This window comes from Amia ocellicauda, chromosome 6 (assembly GCF_036373705.1).
Source record: "Amia ocellicauda isolate fAmiCal2 chromosome 6, fAmiCal2.hap1, whole genome shotgun sequence".
Lineage (NCBI taxonomy): Eukaryota > Metazoa > Chordata > Actinopteri > Amiiformes > Amiidae > Amia > Amia ocellicauda.
This window is the reverse complement of record NC_089855.1, coordinates 43,759,969-43,784,171: the sequence shown is the minus strand read 5'-3', so window position 1 is coordinate 43,784,171 and position 24,203 is coordinate 43,759,969. Positions and strand designations below refer to the sequence as shown.

Genomic DNA, 24,203 nt, shown 5'->3' with positions numbered 1-24,203 from the left:
GTTCGATTACAATCAAGATCTAAGTCACGTTGCAACATTAACAAAGTCCAATGCGAAAGTCTCTGTGATGAAACTAAAGTATCCGTGGGCTTCAATAACAAGTTCAGTGGAGTATGTGGTGTGTGTAGCACCACTTTGTTCAGTCCTGTAATATAAGTGAAATGTTTCACTACCCAAAAAGTCGCTAACAAGTGTCTAATACACGTATCATACTGTCTCTCAACACCCTGAAGACACCGTGAAGCGAAGGCTACTGGTTTCAGCACACCGTGGCGTTCTTGACAAAGCATGGCAGTCAGTGCTTCTTTGGAGGAGCCCACCTCTAGGTGAAAAGGTAGTGTAGGGTTTGGAGTTAGCAGCACAGTAGCTTGCACCAATGCTTGTTTTAACTGTTCAATGGCTTTAGTGTGGTTCTCTGTCCAAGTTTCAGTTCCGTAGAAATCTTCAGGCACCTCCTTTCTCAAAAGTTTTGCAAAAGTAGCAAACTCTGGAATAAAGTCTCTTTGGTATCCCATCAAACCTAGGAAAGAACACAATGCAGTTTTAGTGACAGGCAAAGGCAACTTTGTGATTAGCTGAACCTTGGCATTGTCGGTTGATTTCCCCTCTGGAGTGAAAGTAACCCCTAGATATGAAACAGAGTCTCGAAACAATTGCACTTTCTTTGGGTTGATTTTCAAACTTGCTCGTGAAAGGAGACTTAAGAGTTCATCAAAGAGCTGAAGATGTTCTTCCTATGTAGTTGTAACGACCAGTAGATCATCGATGACAAGGCACTCAGGTCTGGAAAAACCTTTTATAGCCTCAGCCATCCGCTTGTGAAAAATGGTTGGAGAATTATGCAAACCTTGCGGTAAGCGAGTCCATGTGTATTGCTGATTGTCAAAAGTGAAAGCAAATTTGTATTGGCAATTTTGAGCAAGTGGAACGCTCCAGAAACCATTGGAAATGTCCAGCACTGTGAAGACCTTACTGTCAGTTGGGACACGGGACAGTATAGTGGCAATGTCTCTTCCAATCGGTGCACAGGTAGGTGTCACAGCGTTGAGTCGCCTGTAGTCCACAGTCAGTCTCCAGGATCCGTCTGGCTTCCGCACAGGCCAAATTGGAGAGTTTGTTGTAGAAGTACAATGTCTTATGACTGCTTGCTGTAACAGAGAACTAATAACAGTTGCAACATATTTGTGACTTTCAGTGGGTATCCCATATTGTTTTTGAAATTTGTGAGGAGGACCATTGATGTCTTCCTCCTGACCCACATTACCACAATCATGCTTATGCCTGGCAAACACATCAGAGTATTTTGTAATTATTTGCCTCACTGCATAATTTTCATTGAATGGAAGAGGTAATTCACCTGGTGACTTAATGGTACATACAGCATGTGAATCACTAACAGTGTACACAACATTTCTGCCTCTGTTAAACCAAATCTGATTATTAGCATAATCAAGTATTACACCTTGTCTTCTCAAGACATCCGAACCAATAATTGACTGACCCTCAGGTAAAGGCATTAATATAGGAGACCACGTTGTTTGATAATCACCTATTTTCAAATTACATTTTATACCCTTCATAGCAGTAGTCATGTCTCCCTTAAACCCAGGTACATTAGCTGTAATACCTGTAGATAATGTGTGTGTGTGTGGAGATTGAGCATGTAGGACAGATACAGAAGCACCCGTGTCTAAGAGCATACATTGCTGTGGGCCTCCGTCAACAGCTGCTCTTAAGATCGGCCTGTTCCATCTGTCCCGGTAGAGCTTCGTTCCTAGCTTCAGGGAGGCCATGCACCCCTATGCGTGCTGTGCATGGGCTGCTTTCCCTATGAGATCAGTGCGCAGTTGTTGCACTTCCTGACGCAGGAGCTGTAGCTCTTTCTGCGGATACAGGGGAGGAGTTGAGTACTGAGGAGGAGCCGGTGCTGCCTTTGACTCTTCATAGGTTGGAGGAGTCACGTTAGGCACCGCCCCTCGGGGTATCCCGGCCTTTCTGTTTAACTTGGGGTCAGTGTGAGTCTGATCTCCAGCGCGGTCACTTTCTGCCCCTTTTACGCTTGTAACCAGAGTTGTGTTTCTTTTACCAGTGTGGATTATGAGGGGGACAAGGCCCACAGTCAGGCTCAGTGTTTAAGAAAACATGAGGCCCCTCGACCTGGAATAGTTTTTCACAGGATTATTTTTCAGTTTTCCCCTTATTATCAATTTTAACACATTTCCAAGCTCCTTGTTTCACTAATTCCTGTGCTCTGCAAATTTTAGGAAACAAATTCTCCCAATCCTTGGTTGCATCAGCTGAGATGCCCAGGATTGCTTTCAAATCAGGGTGTAATCCATGTAAAAAGGATTTCTTAAACTGTTCATCAGATATATCATCATCAATTGTATCCAGAAACAAATAGAGAGCTCGTTATCTCAGAGCATTTGCCCTTACATGTTTGCCTTTTCTCTGTGTTGCAGAATAAAATTGACTTCCCCAATCTGCTGCATTCCAGCCACAAGCTTCGCTTATTAACTCTAAGACCTCAGTCCACGAAGTCGCTCTCCCCACTTCATCAACACTTAACAGGGATCTTAAAGTCAGAGAACATGCAGCTAAAACTATTGTTTTCCAATGCAGGTCGTTCAGTTGTGGGTGTAACTGAATGCAAGATAAAAGTCGAATTATTAATTCCTCTAAATCGGTCTCTAGAGTAATTGGACCCAAATCATCTTTGAATGCTCTCAGTTCCAGAGCAGTCAGACGCTTAGTCGTCTGAGGCTCATTACTGACTTGAGGATCTTCAGAGCTGTCTGTGTTTTCTGAATGACTTCGTCTTCTCGTACTGTCATGTAATGGACTCGGCTCTGTGTCGCTCGTCCTTAACATGTGCTTCACTGCAGCCCGAGTGCGAAGCACACAGACGGGAGCGGATTCAGGATTTAATTCACAGTCCCACGCCTCTCTCCCTAGCTCTTCCCAATATTCATCATCATCATCAGAGTCCAGTTCAGGACAACACGGACCTCCGACAGCTGCAATGATAGCAGTTTTCATGCCTAGTTTGGTTTTTAAGCGCATTACTAGCTGTTTACATGCGGTGTGATTACTTTGGGAAACTTTGGTCGCAGTGTGTCTGAGAGCTGCCTGGCAATCATTGAACTGTTGCTGTAAAGTGCGGTTCTCTTGTCTCAGACTCTCATTCTCAGATCTGCGCTGCTCTTTATCAAAACATTTTGAATTTTGTAAAAGCAGGGCAGATTTCTCATCGCTAACAAGTTTCAATTTAGTTTCTACCTCGGCAGAATGATCAGATAAGATCTTAACACACTGAGCTAACCCATACAGAGCAGCTAATTTGAGCTGTGACTTCTTCACTTATTCGTGTGTTAACTCCGCTAAACAGGACTCTAAGTTCTGTAATGAAGTGATCGCACACTTTGCTATGGCGTTTTTAATTCGGTCCTTATGGACACACCGGCTTGCCTTCTGACACAGATGATCCATGTTTGCCTCTGTTTACAGAAGGTAACTTTTCAATCACTCGCCCACACTTTATGTGGTTTTCCTCCTTGGAGTTGAAATCACTACACACTCCTAAGGTCAATGATCAGTTCGTACAATCCTGGCTATGCTGACGACACCGTTATGCGAGGTTCGTCTTTCAGGCAAGAGTCGGGTATACAGCGCTATTCTGTCAATGATGCACATTAACACTCCAGAGCAATCTGTGACTTGTAGCAAATATCCGTCATCCCCCCGTACTGGCCACCACTATGTAAGAGAATTTGAATGCTTGGTTTTTCAGTCAATCTAAATAAATAGTTGAACTGAAAACTCATAGTCAATTGGTTTCTCTTTTAAGATTCTTTTTAGAGGGAAGATGCGTTCAAGTCACAGATGTGCAATAATCATTTATTTTGACAAAAATAGGAAACTAATATCATTCAATTATAGTACTGAAAATAAGTAATATTAAGCTTCTGCTGGATTACAGTAAGAAACAGATAATACCCATTTTCTTCTTTCTCCTCACAGTACAGCTTATAGGCCAGTCTGGTCAGGCAGAAAGCAGTGTGTCTCTCTCTTTCTCCCTCCAGCTCTCTCTTGTGTCTCATTGCAGGATGAAGAAGTTAAGAGAACTCAAATTCTCTTTGTTTTCCCTTTTATAAGGTTTCCTTCCAACCAATAGCATTTTGCCACCACCATGACTTATGAAAATGTAATTATGAAGTGGGGGACCTTTCGAGCATTGCTGTGTGTCTGGCAACAGTGACAATGCAACAGTGATTTTAGACCTTCATCACAGACTTCATCAATAAGCACAATATCCCATCAAAGCATTAACATCACCTGAGATGGTCCAACAGTTTTTGATCTGCCCACAATTGTGCCGCAAAAACCAACAAAACAGTCGCATCCATAATCAATAGGCTAGCCTATTGTTTTTTAAATAAAAATAAAAGTAAAAATACGCCACAAAATGAATGAAAATGTGAACTGTGTGCATGGTGACGAATGCATGTGAACTCATCTTGTATTTTAGTCAATACAGTAAAAGTGTCTGAAATAGCAAATCTGTGCAAATCCCTTAATGCCTCAATAAAAACAAATACAAATAAAAGGCTGATCTTAGCATATTCGTATATTTGTATGTTCGTTCCTGGTTGTCTACATGTGATTTCGTGTTTTTGTTTGGTTTTTACAATGTATCTGTGCTGTGTGTAGACGCAGAATGAGTTTGATTGTGATGTTAAATAGGGCTTAGAAACGCAGTCGCCTCGGGGCTGATTATTATTGCTGTGTTTCTCCACTTCTACTCCACGCTTGGGAACGCCCACATCCAGTGACATCAGCGTTCAATTCCAAAACCTGTGGAAAAGCGGGCCAGTTCACAAAAAGATCTATCCTCTTCTTTGCAGTTAAGTACTAAGTTTGAATTTGCTGTGTCCAAAGCTTATTTTTGAAAAAAATTATCGTCTTCTTCTATATATATTTATTATTAAAGGATTGTATTGTATTTTGTTTCATTTCATTTAAGTTTTATTTTCATTTCCAAACTGATTTTCTAATTCCAAAAGAGCATATTAATAAATTACTTTAGGAGCTTTGTTCAACATGACCTCTCTCTCTGTCTCTCTGTCTCTCTCTCTCTCTCTCTGAATTCTGTGCATTTGTATTGTCAAAGACATTGGACATGCATACATACATACATATATACATAAATAGATACATATATATGGAAAATAAACAATATAATTAAAAATCACAATAAGATGTAATAAAGTACAGAAAAACAAAATGGAATAAAATGTGATCTTTAGTACACACAAATATGTATGTATTTGCCTTTTGCTAAAGCTTTCCATGGAGGGGAACGTGGATGAGTTTGTAACATTCTTGGGAGGCTCTGCCTTGTTGGGGTTTTGCTGTGATCCAGGTGAACAGCAGATCGGGCATAGGTGGGCATGTGGGCGGAGGAGGAGGAGGGCCGGTCAAGCAAATAAGCTTGCTAAGGTACGCAGCAGCAGCAAACAGCCCCCCCATCCAGCCAGCCAGGCAGTCTGGCTGGCAGTGACTGAGTGGTTGACAGACGGCAAGCAACGGAATGCACGTGCTCTGTGATGTCATAGCAGTCAGCTCAGAGAGAGGTTCGTGATGTCATCGCTGAGCTGGCTGGCTCTGTGTGTCTTGCTGGCTGTGTGTGTGTGAGAGAGAGAGAGATAGTGTGTGTGTGTGTGTGTGAGTGGGTGGGTGGCTGTGCTAGTGTCTGTCTGTCTGTCTGTCTGTCTGTCTCTCTCTGTCTCTCAATTCCATTCAATTCAATTCAATTCAAAGGTGCTTTATTGGCATGACAAACAGTTTTCTCTGTCTCTCTCTCTCGCTCTGTAGATGCATCATAGGGAACATATGTAACAATCTCTCTTCTTGTTTTCCAAAAATGTTTATGAACGTATTTCAATTGGGGTTTGCCTTGGTTGGAAACGTTTTAAGATTATTTATGAAGTTTAAATTGGATTTGTCTCAATTCTCCGTAGTTTTCAATGTATGTGCCATTCAGTAGCATTCATGTTACAGATGTGTCCTATGCAGTGGTAGGGTCAATAAAATGTAAGTAAAACTTTATTTTAGCAATTATAGAGGGGATCAAATGTAAATAGAGGGACCTAACTAATTATCTAATTTACCAACAACTTTTAAAATTAGGTCTTGCAAAGCTGAAAGAAAAGCTGTATAATCGTCTGTGTGTTCATACACCAGCTCATTTTATTTTTCTCGTGAACAACAAATGCTGTTGGCTTGATTTTTACAGAGTATGTCATAAATTCCATTTTTATGAAGCCTGACAAATTGTATGCTGTAATATTGATTATTTTGAAAGTTGCATAATTTGTTTGTTTTCCCTATCATGTTACAAATGTTCCCTATGTGAAAGATGCAATATATCTTAATAATGTCAAAACAATTAATGATATACGGATTATTAATTTCGGTAAAGTTATAACACATTGCTATTAACTATGTGTGTCAGTAAAAGTTAAAAAAATCCTGACAGTTTTTTATTGATCCTGCAAAATTAGTGTTTAGGGAACATTTTTAACTTAACGTTAGGGTTAGGGTTATGAATATAATTGATATATAGAATTGTTAAGAAGTGTAAATGTTTACATTCCATTTTTCATGGATTGTCTGAAAGTTTCAGTTCTATATTCGGTTTGGAAACCGTTTTTTCTATTTGTGTATATGAAAGATATACATCTATACAATATCTTCACTATTAAAGATAAATGCATTATTATTTTCGGCATTGTTGAAGCTCATTGGTATTACTGTGACATTAGTTTATTATTGAAAAATATAAATATATATGAAAAGGTATCGTAAAAGAAATTAGAAACACCGTATACATTATTTTACTTTATAGCAGGGAGGAATCGCTATGTGTTATGTTGTTCCCCCAAGAACATATTATTTGAGTTGCATGTTGTAAAGCCGGACAGGTTAGAGTGACGCACGTCTTTGTGTTCTGGATAGAGAGGAGTAGTGGCGCTGCACTGCTGTGCTCGGCATTGTATTTGTAACTGCAACTCGGTTCATAAGAGACATAAACAAAAGTGCCAGGAACAATAAATTGTGTCAAGGAGTCCTGATGTAAACTGAACCCCAAACAACATGTCTACCTCCGAAGGGACTCGTTTCACGGTTTACAGACTGGCGGCAGCGAGGGATATTGTTTGCTTTTGTTTTTTCTCTACCGAGGCCGGATGCAGTGAGCTGTGCTTGCGGGTGACTGAGACACCACTGGGAAGTTTTTACTCTCTGATAAATCAGGGAGGTGAAGAGTTCCAGGTTATTGAGGCTACTGTGCACAATATCAGGCAGACAGAAGGCACAAAGTTACCCACAGTGGACTTCAGTCAGTCTAAATTGAGTGATCCACAAATGGACCAGCTGGAGAACTTACTTTTGAAGTATTGTGATGTGTTTAGTTCACATGAACATGACTATGGCTGCACAGATGCTGTAAAGCAACACATTCGAACTGGAGATGCCCTACCGATCCGCCAACATGCTTACAGGACTTCTCCAGCTTTGAAGCAGGAAATAGAAAAACAAGTTCAGCAGTTGCTGGCCCATGACCTCATTGAGGAGAGCTGCAGCCCTTGGGCTTCACCTGTTGTTTTAGTCAAGAAAAAGGACGGCAGCTACAGATTTTGCATTGCATCAAGAAATTAAACCCTGTCACCATACGGGACTCGCATCCCTTACCACGGATTTCTGAAGCTTTGGACAGCCTGGCAGGGGCATGCTGGTTTAGTACCATGGACCTGTCAAGTGGTTATTGGCAGGTTCAGCTGGCATCAGAAGACCGGGAGAAGACCGCATTTACCACCGGCAGCGGCTTATACCATTTTAAGGTCAACCCATGGGACTGACCAATGCACCACCTACCTTCCAACTTTTAATGGAGCTTGTGCTTCGTGGTCTACACTGGAAGATCTGCCTCATCTGTTTGGATGATGTTTTGGTTTTTAGCAAAACCTTTCCTGAACATCTGCAGAGTGTGGAAGATGTCTTTCTTCGCTTTTGAAAGGCAGGACTAAAGCTGAAGGCCAGTAAATGTCAGCTTGCACGGGATGAAGTCTCTTTCCTGGGACATGTAATCACCAAGGGTGGTCTCAGACCAGATTCCAGGAAGCTGGACAAAGTGAACGATTGGCCAACACCAAGAACACCTACTGAGATGAGAGCTTTTGTGGGTCTCTGTTCCAATTACAGACGATTCGTTAAAAACTTTGCCCAAAAAGAAGCAAAACAGTTGGTCTTCTGAACTACAGCCTGAACAAGCTGTTCCTGTAAGACAAACCTGTGAAGATTTAGCAATAGACATTGATGAACTGAAGCAGAAACAACAAGCGGATGTCATTCTGAGAACTGCGATGGAATGGAAAGAAATGGATAACCGAAGACCTACTGCACGACGAATCAAAAACTCCCCGTCAGCTCTGAAAAAGCTCTGGTATGAGTTTCCTCACCTGACTTTGGAAAATGGGATCCTCTGTCAAAAAATTAAAACCTTTCTTCAGAAAGCCTATACTTACCAATTGGTTCTTCCTGAATCTCTCATTCAGACAGCATGGAAATGTCTTCAGTGGACATTTAGGGACTGAACGAACTTTGCAGAGAGCCAGAAAAATCTGCTATTGGCCTTACATGTCACGTGACATTTACAAGTTCTGTACAGAGTGTTTAACATGTCAGACTCGCAGTGCTCCAACACCAAAAGCTAGAGCTCCTTTACAACCTATTGTGGTGGATCGTCCATTCCAGAAAATTGCTGCTGACCTCACGAGCTACCAGTCACTTTTCAAGGCAACAGGTATGTTCTTGTTGTAATGGATTATTTTACATGCTATGTGAATCTCTTTCCTTGCAACAAGTGTAGCTCAATGCTTGTTTGAAGACTTCATCCGTCAACATGGTATACCTGAGTCCATCCACACTGACCAGGGCAGACAGTTTGAGTCTGATCTGGTGAAGCAGCTGTGTAGCAAGTTGGGAATTGAGAAGACACGAACATCTCCGTACCATGCCCAATCAGAGGCATGGTGGAAAGACTGAACCGGACATTAAAAGACCAATTAGCTAAATACATCTACAAAAATAGAGGAGAATGGGACAAATACCTCTCACAGGTGGAACTTGCGTACAATTCAAGTGTACATTCCAGTACTGGATATACTCAATTTTTCGTTTTGTTGAACTGCAGTTCATTCACTACTCAAGCAACTCCGGGCACAGCAGCTGCTTATGCCCAGGATGTCTTTAACGGCCTGTCACATGCTTTTGACATGGCCGCTGAGTAGTCGAAAGAATCTAAACTACTGCTAAAGACTCACTATGATCAAAAGCTTGCTTTTAACCCCTATGCTGAAGGTGATCTTGTTTTCCTTGATGATCCTGCCAATCAAAGGAATAAACTTGCTCCTAGATGGAAAGGGCCACATAGCGTTCTGAAGAGGTTGGATAAAGACGGTTGTCCTGGCGTGACCTATGAAATCACTGACCCAAGAGATCCACGATCCAAATCATGGATTGTACATTACAATCGGCTGAAGGCATACAAAGGTCCTTGGTCTGACTTACCTGCTCATCCAGAAGCGCCTCCACAGCTGTTTAGAGATCCTGATGATGCACCTGTCAGTCCGCCATCAACACTGACGGCTTTGTCTGGAGACGTCCCTTACCCACTTCCAGTTCCAGCGAGCTCCAGTCATCACTCGATGCCGTCTCTCTCTCTTCTTTTTTCCACAGCTCCTGTCCAGAGGGATATGCTACCTGTTCCAGGTGTTGTTCCACAGCCTGCTCTAGCACTTGAGCCATGCCCAGGTGTCACCCATTCTTCCAGCCTTCGGGAGTCCCAAGTCACAGTGCACCCAGAGACTATGTCTGTTCTCTTACCTCAGCGACCCCAGACTCCTGTGGCATTACCTGCTGGATGTACCTAGTGGTCGTAAAGTTTTGAAACCTGACAAGTTTGAAGATTTAGTTCTTTCTTGGTTTATACCTGTTTTCTTGTTAAATTACAGTTCAATACAGTAATTGCTCCTAATTTGCCATTCTTAAAAAAAAATAAAAAGTTCCTATTGTACTGACATACATCTATTGTGATTTAATTACTGCAACATCAGTTTATCATTTGGAAAATCTAAGTATATATATATATATATATATATATATATATATATATATATATAAAAATGTAACATTAGAAATATTGTATGATTTATTTAATTAAGAAACGAGGACGTTTCAAATAAAGTGGGGGAAGACTGTGACATTAGTTTATTATTGAAAAATATAAATATCTATGAAAAGGTATCGTAAAAGAAATTAGAAACACTGTATACATTATTTTACTTTATAGCAGGGAGAAATCGCTATGTGTTATGTTGTTCCCCTAAGAACATATTATTTCAGTTGCATGTTGTAGAGTCACGCACGTCTTTGTGTGGTGGATAGAGAGGAGTAGTGGCGCTGCACTGCTGTGCTCGGCATTGTATTTGTAACTGCAACTTGGGCTCCAGCACCGGCACCATGTCGGTGGAAAAGCGCTAAGTGAGCTCACACTGAGCTCAGTGTAATGTCTGCTCTGGAGAGCTCACAGTGTGACCTAGTCGTGAGTTCACGTCTTTACTGGGTAGTCCTTGACAACTTAATTGACTCAATTCTTGGGCTTAATTGGTCAAAATGACCATTGGTTGAAGGTACTCAGGGACTGATGTAAGTAGAGAGACTTATTAAACCTGCAGGATTGTGGTTTTCCCAGATCAGAATTAACCAGCTCACCACAATGGAACATGGATGTTGCTATTGCAACATGGATTACACAAAAACATTGAAATCCAAGTTTGCAGTGGTCCTTGGGCCATTGTGTGGTTATCCAGATCACTTCAGCACGAATTTTGCAGTGCTCTGGACTACAACTCCAGGGACTACTGTGCAGTGGTCCAGACCTCAGAAACTGTGTGCATATGAACACTGAAGTAGGCATCATAACTGTAGCCAATACTTTGTGGTTAAAATACTTAATTTAATCCCTGTATTGTACGGAATAATAATAACAACTGTAAAACATAAGAGAAGGGCCTGAGAATAAATACAATACACAATAGACTAGAACCCTTAGAATATAATAATATGAACATCTTCATGATTAGTATGATTGTGGTTTGGATGATATATTAATGCAATTTGATAACATATTTTACAGAAAATGGGTTTTAGGAATTGTGTCAAAAAACTAAAAGAATTGTCTTAGGGACCACTGCTCCCTTTTTCCAGACCAATGTATAGCCCACTTTTCTTTTAAATTATGTTTAAAACAAAATTGAGGAAGCAGTGGTTAGTTCTGAATCAAACATTTTGACCCCCTCACTCAATCTGTAAGTCCTGCAACAAACATTGGAATATGCACAGATATTTGCTCAGACTGGTATAAATGTCCCTAATAAATAACCAAATGCCATTTTTGTTGTTTCAAATGTGTTTCAAATTCTCTCTCTCTCTCTCTCTCTCTCTCTCTCTCTCTCTCTCTCTCTCTCTGTCTCTCAATTTAGTGCATTTGTATTGTCAAAGCAATTGGACATGCAAACATACATACATATGGAAAATAAACAATAAAATTATAAATCACAATTAGATGTAATAAAGTACAGAAAAACAAAATGTAATAAAATGTGATCTTTAATACAAACAAATATGTATGGCTGGTCGGAAGCGTCTTGGACTCGGGTTCCTCTTCATTACTTATAACGCTTTTGCCTTTTGTTTAAGCTTTCCATGGAGGGTAACGTGAATGAGTTTGTACCATTCTTGGGAGGCTCTACCTTTTTGGGGCGGAGCTGTGATCCAGGTGAACAGCAGATCGGGCATAGGTGGGCATGTGGGCGGAGGAAGAGGAAGGCCGGTCAAGCAGATAAGCTTGCTAAGGTACGTAGCAGCAGCAAACAGCCCCCCCATCCAGCCAGCCAGGCAGTCTGGCTGGCAGTGACTGAGTGGTTGACAGACGGCAAGCAACGGAATGCACGTGCTCTGTGATGTCATAGCAGTCAGCTCAGAGAGAGGTTCGTGATGTCATTGCTGAGCTGGCTGGCTCTGTGTGTCTTGCTGGCTGTTTGTGTGTGTGAGAGAGAGAGAGATAGAGTATGTGTGTGTGTGAGTGGGTGAGTGGGTGGCTGTGTTAGTGTCTGTCTGTCTGTCTGTCTTTCTGTCTCTCTCTGTCTCTCGCTTGTTATCCAAAAATGTGAATGAACGTATTTCACGTGGGTTTTGCATTGGTTGGAAACGTTTTAAGATTATTTATGAAGTGTAAATTGGATTTGTCTCATTTCTCCGTAGTTTTCAATGTATGTGCCATTCAGTAGCGTCCATGTTACAGATGTGTCCTATGCAGTGGTAGGGTCAATAAAATGTCAGTAAAAATTTATTTTAGCAATTATGGAAGAAGAAATGGAAATAGAGGGTCCTCACTAATTATCTAATTTACCAACAACGTTTAAAATTAGGTCTTGCGAAGCTGCAGAAAATGCTGTATAATTGTATGTGTGTTCAAACACCAGCTGCTATAGACTGATAGCTTTTGAAGACTCTGTATAGGAAGTTGTAGAAAGTGTTTTGTGATAATTATATAATGTTTCATATTAATACTAGCATTAGAAGTAGTTTTGTTTACAGACTGAGCAGATTAGATTTAGCAGGACAAGTAAAGGGTCAACAAGGTTGGTTTGTTAGAAACTCCTGTCAGTAATGAAAGATTACACAGTGCCGAAATAGCCTACAGATGTCTGCTGTGAATTTGTTTATGACTTAATCATTTCTCCAGATAGGGAGGAATTGTTTTTGTTAAAGAGCGATTGACAATAGGTAAATGAAGACCGTGGGATCTTCCTAGTGCACATCAAAGACAGACATCTGCTTTGGATCCATCACCTCTTCACGGGAGGACAGATCGTAAAACGGACCCGGACCTGTATCTTCTGATTGGATGAACGGCCATAAGATGTTACGTCATTTTTCCAATAAAGTTGTACTCATGTCTGTAAACATTAAGCCTCACTGAAGGAATTATTTCTGACAGTGGAGCTTCCGAGCGGCTCGATTAAAGTTCTGTTTGCTTTGTCTCCACGACTCTCCACTTATTTCAGACACGGTTCTACAGGGTGAATGTGGAGTCCATTGTTCCGGAATTAAAACAGTTTGTTAACTCGGCACAAGCTCTGTTGCGGGGCTCTGCGGAGCTTGAGAATCCGGAAAGGTTTTGATTGAGAAAACTAGAAAAAAAACTAGAAAACAGCGTTGCCCTGCAGGGCCTGAACAACGGAAAGGCTCCCGGACTGGACGGCCTGCCGGTGCGGTTCTTATAAGACTCTGTGGCCAGTACTGGGGATGGACTAACTCAGTGTGTGTGAAGATGGTGTGCTGGACGGTGAGCTGCCATTGAGCTGCTGGAGGGCAGTACTTACACTGCTCCCTAAAAAGGGTGATTTATGTTAAATCTCCAACTGGAGACCTGTGTCATTGATATGCTGTGACTTTAAGATCTTGTCAAAGGCCCTTGCCAACCGTCTCAATCCAGTTATGGGATCCCTAGTGCACCCAGATCAGACTTATTGTGTCCCACAGCCCTCTATATTTGATCATTTTTTTTTGGCGAGGTACCTGATGTCGGCATCCAGGTTGTTTGGCTTTCAAGCAGGTTTGATCTCCTTGGATCAAGAAAAAGCATTTGATCGTGTGGATCATAAGTATTTGTTCCATAACTTGGAAGCTTTTGGTTAGGGCCCTAATTTCTTGGCACTGATTAAATGTTTGTATAATAATGTTTTTAGTGTGTTAAAAATCAATGGCGGGTTGAGTACCCCATTTCCAGTGCAGAGAGGGATTAGACAAGGCTGCTTGCTATCGGGAATGCTGTATTCCTTGTCCATAGAGCCTCTCTTGCACACGCTGAGGACTGTGTTGACTGGTCTGAGCATCCCGTCCTGCAGTGTGGTGTGTGTTCGTTTGTGTGCATATGCAGACGATGTGTGTGTGTGTGTGTGTGGTGGGGGACTGGGACGTTGTGCTTTTGGAAGAGAGCCTAGAGAGATATGGGCAGGTGTCGTCAGCAAGAGTTAATTGGATGAAGAGCAGTGCGGTGCTGCTCTGGGAGTTGGGGGGAGGCAGCCCCTGGCTTTGCAAGCTGGGCTGCAGTGGAGTAGTGGGGAGTTAAAGTGTCTGGGGGTGTTCCTGGGGGGAGAGAAGGCAAAGCAGAGGAACTGGGAGAGGATAGAGGAGCAGGTACAGGAGAGGTTGGGGCGCTGGCGATGGCTGTTACCCCAGCTCTCGTACAGAGGGAGGGTGCTGGTCATTAATAATCTGGTGGCTTCAATGCTGTGGCACAGGCTAGTGTGTGTGGAGCCGCCAGCAGGTGTGCTCACCAGACTCCAGAGGATCCTGCTCCATTTCTTTTGGGACAGGCTGCACTGGATCAGGCAGAGTGTGGTTTTTCTGCCAGTAGCAGAAGGTGGGCAGGGACTTTTAGACCTGACCAGCAGGGTGGCAGTGTTCAGGTTACAGACAGTTCAGAAGCTGCTGTTCTCAGAGGCTGTAGCTGGACAGGCAGTTGTTTGTGACAGACATGTCTCAGTTGGATCTCAGAGGGGTTCCACTTTTTTACCGTAGTGTCTTGAAAGCGTGGTGGCTAGTGCGGGTGCGAAGAGACATGGAGAGGTTGGGGGCTTATTGGCTTTTGAGAGAGCCGTTGCTGTGTAACCCTGCACTGCGGCTCCCTGTGTTGGAGTCTCAGGGCTTGCACAGCAGGCTGGTTAAGGCAGGTGTGACCAGGCTGGGGCAGGTTGTGATGGGGAGGGGGGGTGGCTGGATGAGTGTGGAGGCCTTGGCAGGAAGGCTGCAGGTGGACTCAGTGCGAGTGGTAGGGGTGTTGCTGTCTCAGTAGAGTGTGGCCCTGCAGGAGTAGGGGCTGGGTGTACAGGGGGAGGTTTGGATGGGCAGCAATGAATCCGATAGACAGAGGCTTTTCATTGAGCTGAAGCTTTCTTTCCATGCGGCTCAGGCAGGATAGACCAGATCTGATTTTACAGATGAAGGAAGTCTCTGATGTTGTTTTTTCTAGTGCCAATAATAAGACGCTGTATCAATTTGTATTGAAAACGACTCATTTTGCACAGTTAAAAGATGTCCCTGATTCACCCTGGAGAGATAAGCTGCTAGTTGAGAGTGCAGTTCGCCCAGCTTGGGGAACCCTGCATACAGCCCCCCTGAATAAGAGAGCTGGGGATTTACACTGGCACTTAGCAGTGAATTCCTTTCTGTCCATTATTGATCATGATGTGACTGATGCCTGTGTGTTTTGTGGTCAAACGAAAACTGTTGCTCACCGTTATTTAGACTGTAATAGATTACAACCTTTATTTCTATGGTTGAAAGTTCCTTTTTCAACTCTCATTGTGTTTTTCTCCAAGGGTGTTTGTGTTCGGTATAAGTGCTATTGTTCAACTGAAAGTCAAGGTCAAGTTAACCAATTTTTTGATAGGGCAAAAAGAGTAGGTAACGGAAATTGAGTGGCCATGTCTTTTGTGAGGTTTTGACTGTTTTTAAAATTAGTGTAGCTGTTCAAATCACTGTCGATTATGAATACCACAAAACAATGTGTAGTGTGGATCAGTCTGAGAAGGTATGGTGCCTTGATAGGTTTCTCTGCCTGGTTGGGAATGAGGGTTTGGTTTTAAATATATAAAGAGTGATGTCTGTTCTGTTTTTATGGTAATTGGATAGTTGTTTAACAGCTGTATTTTTTGGAGGCTGCATTGTTTTTTTTAATGCTTTTTGTAGATTTTGTGTGTTGAATGATGCACTTCTGTATTAAAGTACATTTTAAAGTAAAAAAAAATATCTTTCTCTCTCTTTCTCTCTCTCTCTCTCTCTCTCTCTCTCTCTCTCTCTCTCTGTCTCTTGCTCTGTAGATGCATCATAGGGAACATATGTAATAATCTCTCTTCTTGTTTACCAAAAATGTGAATGAACGTATTCCAAGTGGGTTTTGCCTTGGTTGGAAACGTTTTAAGATTATTAATGAAGTGTAAAGTGGATTTGTCTCAATTCTCCGTAGTTTTCAATGTATGTGCCATTCAGTAGCGTTCATGTTACAGATGTGTCCTATGCAGTGGTAGGGTCAATAAAATGTCAGTAAAACTTTATTTTAGCATTTATGGAGGAAGAAATGCAAATAGAGGGTCCTCACTAATTATCAAATTTATCAACAACGTTTAAAATTAGGTCTAGCGAAGCTGCAGAAAATGCTGTATACTCGTATGTGTGTTCAAACACCCGCTGCTAAAATCTGATAGCTTTTGAAGACTCTGTATAGGACATTGAAGAAAGTGTTTGTGATAATTATATAATGTTTTATATTAATACTAGCAATAGAAGTAGTTTTGTTAACAGACTGAGCAGATTAGATTCAGCAGGACAAGTAAAGGGTCAACAAGGTCGATGTGTTAGAAACTACTGTCAGTAATGAAAGATTACACAGTGCCGAAATAGCCTACAGATGTCTGCTGTGAATTTGTTTATGACTTAATCATTTCTCCAGATAGGGAGGAATTGTTTTTGTTAAAGAGCGATTGACAATAGGTAAATGATGACCGTGGGATCGCATCTTCCTAGTGCACATCAAAGACGGACATCTGCTTTGGATCCATCACCTCTTCACGGGAGGACAGATCGTAAACGGAGCCGGACCTGTATCTTCTGATTGGATGAACAGCCATAAGATGTTATGTCATTTTTCCTATAAAGTTGTACTCATGTCTGTAAATATTAAGTCTCACTGAAGGAATTATTCCTGACGTGGGGCTTCCGAGCGGCTTGATTAAAGTTCTGTTTGCTTTATCTCCGCGACTTCTCCACTTTTTTCTAAGACAGTTCTACACACACAGCCAGCAAGACACACAGAGCCAGCCAGCTCAGCGATGTCATCACGAACCTCTCTCTGAGCTGACTGCTATGACATCACAGAGCACGTGCATTCCGTTGCTTGCAGTCTGTCAACCTCTCAGTCACTGCCAGCCAGACTGCCTGGCTGGCTGGATGGGGGGGCTGTTTGCTGCTGCTGCGTACCTTAGCAAGCTTATTTGCTTGACCGGCCTTCCTCCTCCTCCGCCCACATGCCCACCTATGTACGATCTGCTGTTCACCTGGATCACAGCTCCGCCCCAACAAGGCAGAGCCTCCCAAGAATGGTACAAACTCATCCACGTTCCCCTCCATGGAAAGCTTTAGCAAAAGGCTAAAGCGTTATAAGTTATGAAGAGGAACCCGAGTCCAAGACGCTTCCGACCAGCCAAACATATTTGTGTGTATTGAAGATCACATTTTATTACATTTTGTTTTTCTGTACTTTATTACATCTTATTGTGATTTTTAATTATATTGTTTATTTTCCATATATATGTATGTATGTATGTATAAATGTATAAATGTATGTTTGCATATCCAATTGCTTTGACAATACAAATGCACTGAATTGAGAGAGAGACAGAGAGAGAGAGACAGAGAGAGAGAAAGAGAGAGAGAGAGAGAGATGTGCTAGGGCACACCTGTAATTTAAACTAGGGAACATTCGTCACATGCTTATGGAACATTCATAACATACAGGGAACATTTGTAAAACGAATTTGGGAACCTTTGTGACATACTAAAACGACATACTGGTAAGATGTTGGGCACATCTGAAACAACAAAAATGGCATTTGGTTATTTATTAGGGACATTTATACCAGTCTGAGCAAATATCTATGCATATTCCAATGTTTGTTGCAGGACTTACAGATTGAGTGAGGGGGTCAATATGTCTGATTCAGAACTAACCACTGCTTCCTCAATTTTGTTTTAAACATAATTTAAAAGAAAAGTGGGCTATACATTGGTCTGGAAAAAAGGAGCAGTGGTCCCTAAGACAATTCTTTAATTTTTTTGACACAATTCCTAAAACCCATTTTCTGCAAAATATGTTGTCAACTTGCATTAATATATCAAACAAACTACAATCATACTAATCATGAAAATGTTCATGTTATTATATTCTAAGGGTTCTAGTCTATTATGTCTTGTATTTATTATCAGGCCCTTCTCTTATGTTTTACAGTTGTTATTATTATTCCATACAATACAGGGATTAAATTAAGTATTTTAACCACAAAGTATTGGCTACAGTTATGATGCCTACTTGACTGTTCATATGCATTCAGTTTCTGAGGTCTGGACCACTGCACAGTAGTCCCTGGAGTTGTAATCCAGACCACTGCAAAATTCGTGCTGAAGTGATCTGGATCACCACGCAATGGCCCAAGGACCACTGCAAACTTGGATTTCAATGTTTTTGTGTAATCCATGTTGCAATAGCACCTACCATGTTCCTTTGTGGTGAGCTGGTTAATTCTGATCTGGGAAAACCACAATCCTGCAGGTTTAATAAGTCTCTCTACACATCAGTCCCTGAGTACCTTCAACCAATGGTCATTTTGACCAATTAAGCCCAAGAATTTAGTTAATTAAGTTGTCAAGGACTACCCAGTAAAGATGTGAACTCACGACTAGGTCACACTGTGAGCTCTCCAGAGCAGACATTACACTGAGCTCAGTGTGAGCTCACTTAGCGCTTTTCCACCGACATGGTGCCGGTGCTGGAGCCAGTGCAGCTGCTCTGCCTGGGATCCAGCTGATCTGTTTGTGAACCGGCCCGCTTTTCCACCGGTTTTGGAATCGAATGCTGACGTCACTGGATGTGGGCGTTCCCAAGCGTGGAGTAGAAGTGGAGAAACACAGCAATAATAATCAGCACCGAGGCAACTGCGTCTTTAACTTCACAATCAAACTCATTCCGCGTCTATGGCAAATCGTAACCCTAATGTTACAAATGTTCCCTAAATATGTTTTTTGCAGAATACACAAGCAAACGTTATGGAATATCAGCATTTTATCGACACACATAATAGAACTTATTGTTCTTTAACATTGATGAGAATAATTCACATGAATTAACATACTGTTGAAGATGTAACCCTTACCCAGTGGCTAACCCTAACTCTATGTTACAAATTTCCCTAAACACTTATTTTGCAAGACCAATGAAAAACCTTTAGGAATTTGACACTTTTAAAGATACACATAGGTAATACCAATGTGCTTTAACAATGCCGAAAAAAATAATGCATTTATCTTTAATAGTGAAGATATTGTATAGATGTATATCTTTCATATACACAAATAGAAAAAATGGTTTCCAAACTGAATATAGAACTGAAACTTTCAGACAATCCATGAAAAATGGAATGTAATTATTTTCACTTCTTAACAATTCAATATATCAATTATATTCATAACCCTAACCCTAACACTAACCCTAACTTTAAGTTAAAAATGTTCCCTAAACACTTATTTTGCTGGATCAATCAAAAACTGTCAGGTTTGTTTAAACTTTTACTGACACACATAGTGAAAAGCAATGTGTTATAACTTTACCGCAAATAATAATCTGAATATCTTTAATTGTTTTGACATTATTAAGATATAATGCATCTATCACATAGGGAACATTTGTAACATGATAGGAAAAACAAACAAATTATGAAACTTTGAAAATATTCAATATTACAGCATACAATTTGTCAGGCTTCATAAAAATGGAATTTATGACATACTCTGTAAAAATCAAGCAAATAGCATTTGTTATTCATGAGAAAAAAAAAAAAATCAAAGCTATCAGAATAAAGTTTTACTGACATTTTATTGACTCTACCACTGCATAGGACACATCGGTAACATGAACGCTACTGAATGGCACATACATTGAAAACTCCGGAGAATTCAGACAAATCCAATTTACACTTCTTAATTAATCTTAAAACGTTTCCAACCAAGGCAAAACCAACTTGAAATACGTTCATTCACATTTTTGGTAAACAAAAAGAGAGATTGTTACATATGTTCCCTATGATGCATCTACAGAATGAGAGAGAGAGAGAGAGAGAGAGAGAGGGAGAGAGAGAAGTCACTGAATGTATGAGCTCCTATCCACACAGCAATACCAACAGAGGCCAGCCAAACATACAACCCCCCCGCACTGGAGCACACGTACCACGATGCCGCAGCACCGGCCAGCCCCCCATCACCCAGCCTCCCACCCGCCCCACGAGCACCAGGCACAGCGCCCATCAGAAGCCGCTCAGCTATGCCGCAGCCCTGACCCAGGCCGCCACTCCGGCCCCCACCGAGCTGGGGGAGATCAAGCACCTGCTCAGCCTCCTCTGCTCCAGACTGCTGAGCTGAGCCAGAGAACTCGGGTAGGGACGGACAACCCCACTTGTAAATTAAAAATAAATACCTGTGTACATACAATGTAACCATACTTTACATAAAACTAATAATTATTAAATTTGAAATTCTAGTTTAAACAAAACCTTCGATAGTTGTATTGTTGATAGGCATTTTATTCCACCAAGTACAATGTTAGCTAAAATGAGCTCATTTACAGTCTGCTGCTGGAACATTCAGGGCCTGAACTCCTCGCCTTTCGGGCTAAAGAGCACAGACCCTGAATTCATTAAAAGCATTAAGGAATTAGATATCATAGTTCTGCTGGAGACATGGTGTCGTGCAGAGGTGCCCACACACTGCCCCCTGGGCTACAGGGAGGTTATTGTGCCCTCAATTAAACTGAGCACAGTGCGGCGTGGCAGGGACTCTGGGGGGATCATAGTGTGGTACAAAGAGGAGCTGGCGAACCACATCAGCCCAGTCAAACAGGGCCCAACGCACACATGGCTTCAAATTAAGAAGGGAATAGCCCAGTGTGAGAACCATATATACCTTTGTACAGCGTATACCCCCACCTCTGAATCCCCCTATTACAATGGGGAATTTTTTAACACCCTCCACACAGAGATCGGCCATTTCCAGGCCCAGGGGAATGTGCTGCTCTGTGGGGACTTCAATGCCCGGACAGGCACCGAGCCCAACTTCATCGGCACACAGGGAAACAGCCATGTGTTCGGCCAGGCCCCTCTGTACCTCACCCCCACCACAACCCAGAGGAACATCCCCGAAGGTGTTTAATGGCAGGATCAGAGGGGACTCTTTAGGGAGGTTCACGTATTGCTCAGCTCTTGGGACTAATGTAGTCGACTACGCCCTCACTGACATGGACCCCTCCTTCATCAGTGCATTCACTGTCAGGCAGCAAACCCCCCTGTCAGACCACAACCAAATCACAGTGTTCCTGAAAAGAAGAAGTCAGGCCAGCAACACACAGACACAGCCCAGTAAGCTGTACAACCTTAATCAAACATAAAGATGGGCTCCAAACAGCACAGAGGAATTTAACCAAGCAATCAGTTCTACAGAAATAACAGACATCATCAACACTTTCCTCAGCTCACAGTACCAGCCTGACGTGACAGGACTAAATCTGGCCATAAATGATATCAATCAAATATTTCAAATTGCAGCCACAATGGCAAATCTTAAAAAGACAAAGAAAAAATCAACCAGAATCATACACACACACACAGACATGGTTTGATGATGAGTGTAAATCAATAAAAAACAAATTCAAGGCACCTATCCAATCAAAAACATCATCAACCACAAGACACAGAACTATGCCAACAGTACTGTGAGACCCTAAAACACTACAAACACACCCTTAAAAATAAAAAACAGAAACACACAAACAAAACACTCACAGACATAGAGAAATCTGTTGACCAAAACCAGTTCTGGGAAATGTGGAACAATTTAATTCAACAAAACAACAAGAATTGGCAATACGAAACGGAACCATTTGGAAAAAATACTTTGAAAACCTTTATAAAGATATCCAACAAAATGATCTGACACACAAACAAATTGAAACCAGGGAAAAACTGAAAATACTCAAACAATCAATTAAAAATAATCAAAACCCAAATGACGCTCCAATCACCCTACAGGAACTATCTAAAAAGCTCCAGGCACTTCCACCCAGAAAAGCCTGCAGCCCGGACAGCATCAGCACTGAAATGCTCAAACACAGCAGCGCACAACTGCAGGAGGCTGTGCTTAAATTGTTCAACATGGTCCTCAGTACTGGTTACTTCCCTGACATCTGGAAGCAGGGGCTGATCACCCCAATCTATAAGAGTGGAGACAAATTCGACCCTAACAACTACCGGGGCATCTGTGTTTGCAGTAACCTGGGGAAGGTGTTCTGCAGTATCATCAACGCTCGGATACTGGCCTTCCTTACCGAGCACAGTGTCCTGAGTAAGAGTCAGATTGGCTTCCTCCCAAATCACCGCACTACAGATCATATTTACACCCTACACACCCTCATAGACAAACACGTCCACCAAAAAAGTAAAGGCAAAATCTTTGCCTATTTCATTGATTTCAAAATGGCATTCGATTCCATTTGGCACGAGGGGCTTTATTACAGAATTCTTCAAAGCGGTGTAGGGAGTAAAGTCTATGATATTATAAAATCAATGTACACCGAAAACAAATGTTCAGTAAAAATTGGCAACAAAAGAACAGAATTCTTCACTCAGGGGCGGGGAGTGAGGCAGGGCTGCAGTCTGAGCCCAACACTGTTCAACATCTACATCAATGAGTTGGCAACGGTGTTGGAGCAGTCTGATGCCCCTGGCCTCACCCTAAATGACACAGAAGTCAAATTCCTGCTCTATGCGGATGACCTAGTCTTGCTGTCGTCCACAGAACAGGGGCTTCAGCAAAACCTGGCACTGCTAGAGCAGTACTGTTAGTCCTGGGCCCTGGCAGTAAACATGAAAAAGACAAATACCATGATATTCCAGAAAAAGCCCAGGCCTCAGGGAACTAGGTACCACGTCACTTTAGCAAACAGCACCATCGAACACTGCACCCACCAATTATTACTATCAATGTGTGTGTGTGTGTGTGTGTGTGTGAGTGGGAGAGTGGGTGGCTGTGTTAGTGTCTGTCTGCCTGTCTGTCTGTCTCTCTCTCTCTCTCTCTCTCTCTCTCTCTCTCTCTGTCTCTCGCTCTGTAGATGCATCATAGGGAACATATGTAACAATCTCTCTTTTTGTTTACCAAAAATGTGAATGAACGTATTTCAAGTGGGTTTTGCCTTGTTTGGAAACGTTTTAAGATGATTTATGAAGTGTAAATTTGATAAGTCTCAATTCTCCGTAGTTTTCAATGTATGTGCCATTCAGTAGCGTTCATGTTACAGATGTGTCCTATGCAGTGGTAGTGTCAGTAAAATGTCAGTAAATCTTTATTTTAGCAATAATACAGGGGAACAAATGCAAATAGAGGGTCCTCACTTTGAATCTAATTTACCAACAACGTTTAAAATTAGGTTTTGCGAAGCTGCAACAAATGCTGTATAATCGTATGTGTGTTCATTCACCACGTGCTAAAGTCTGATAGCTTTGATTATATATATTTTTTCTCATGAACAACAAATGCTATTTGCTTGATTTTTACAGAGTATGTCATAAATTCCATTATTATGAAGCCTGACAAATTGTATGCTGTAATATTAAATATATTCAAAGTTACATCATTTGTATGTTTTTCCTATCATGTAACAAATGTTCCCTATGTGATAGATGCATTATATCTTAATAATGTCAAAACAATTAAAGATATACGGATTATTATTTTCGGAAAAGTTATAACACATTGCTATTAACTATGTGTGTCAGTAAAAGTTTAAAAAATCCTGACAGTTTTTTATTGATCCTGCAAAATAAGTGTTTAGGAAACATTCGTAACTTAAAGTTAGGGTTAGTGTTAGGGTTAGGGTTATGAATATAATTGATATATAGAATTGTTAAGAAGTGTAAACGTTTACATTCCATTTTTCATGGACTGTCTGAAAGTTTCAGTTCTATATTCGGTTTGGAAACCGTTTTTTTTCTATTTGTGTATATGAAAGATATACATCTATTCAATATCTTCACTATTAAAGATAAACACATTATTATTTTCGGCATTGTTAAACCACATTGGTATTACCTATGTGTATCTTTAAAAGTTTAAAATTCCTAAAGGAATTTTTTTTTTTTCAAATTAAGCTTTTAGGGAACATTTGTAACATAGAGTTAGGGTTAGCCACTGGGTAAGGG

General features: G+C 41.4%; 2 non-coding genes across 2 annotated transcripts; one reads left to right on the top strand and one right to left on the bottom strand.

The window, feature by feature from the left end:
• The first annotated feature begins 11,770 nt into the window (after window positions 1–11,770).
• Window positions 11,771–11,885, top strand: LOC136752022 (U5 spliceosomal RNA). Its single transcript, XR_010817204.1, has one exon. It is a non-coding gene; the product is annotated as a U5 spliceosomal RNA (small nuclear RNA).
• A 5,372-nt stretch (window positions 11,886–17,257) lies between these two features.
• On the bottom strand, window positions 17,258–17,372 carry LOC136751915 (U5 spliceosomal RNA). The gene has a single exon (XR_010817102.1). It is a non-coding gene; the product is annotated as a U5 spliceosomal RNA (small nuclear RNA).
• Between the last annotated feature and the right edge of the window lie 6,831 nt (window positions 17,373–24,203).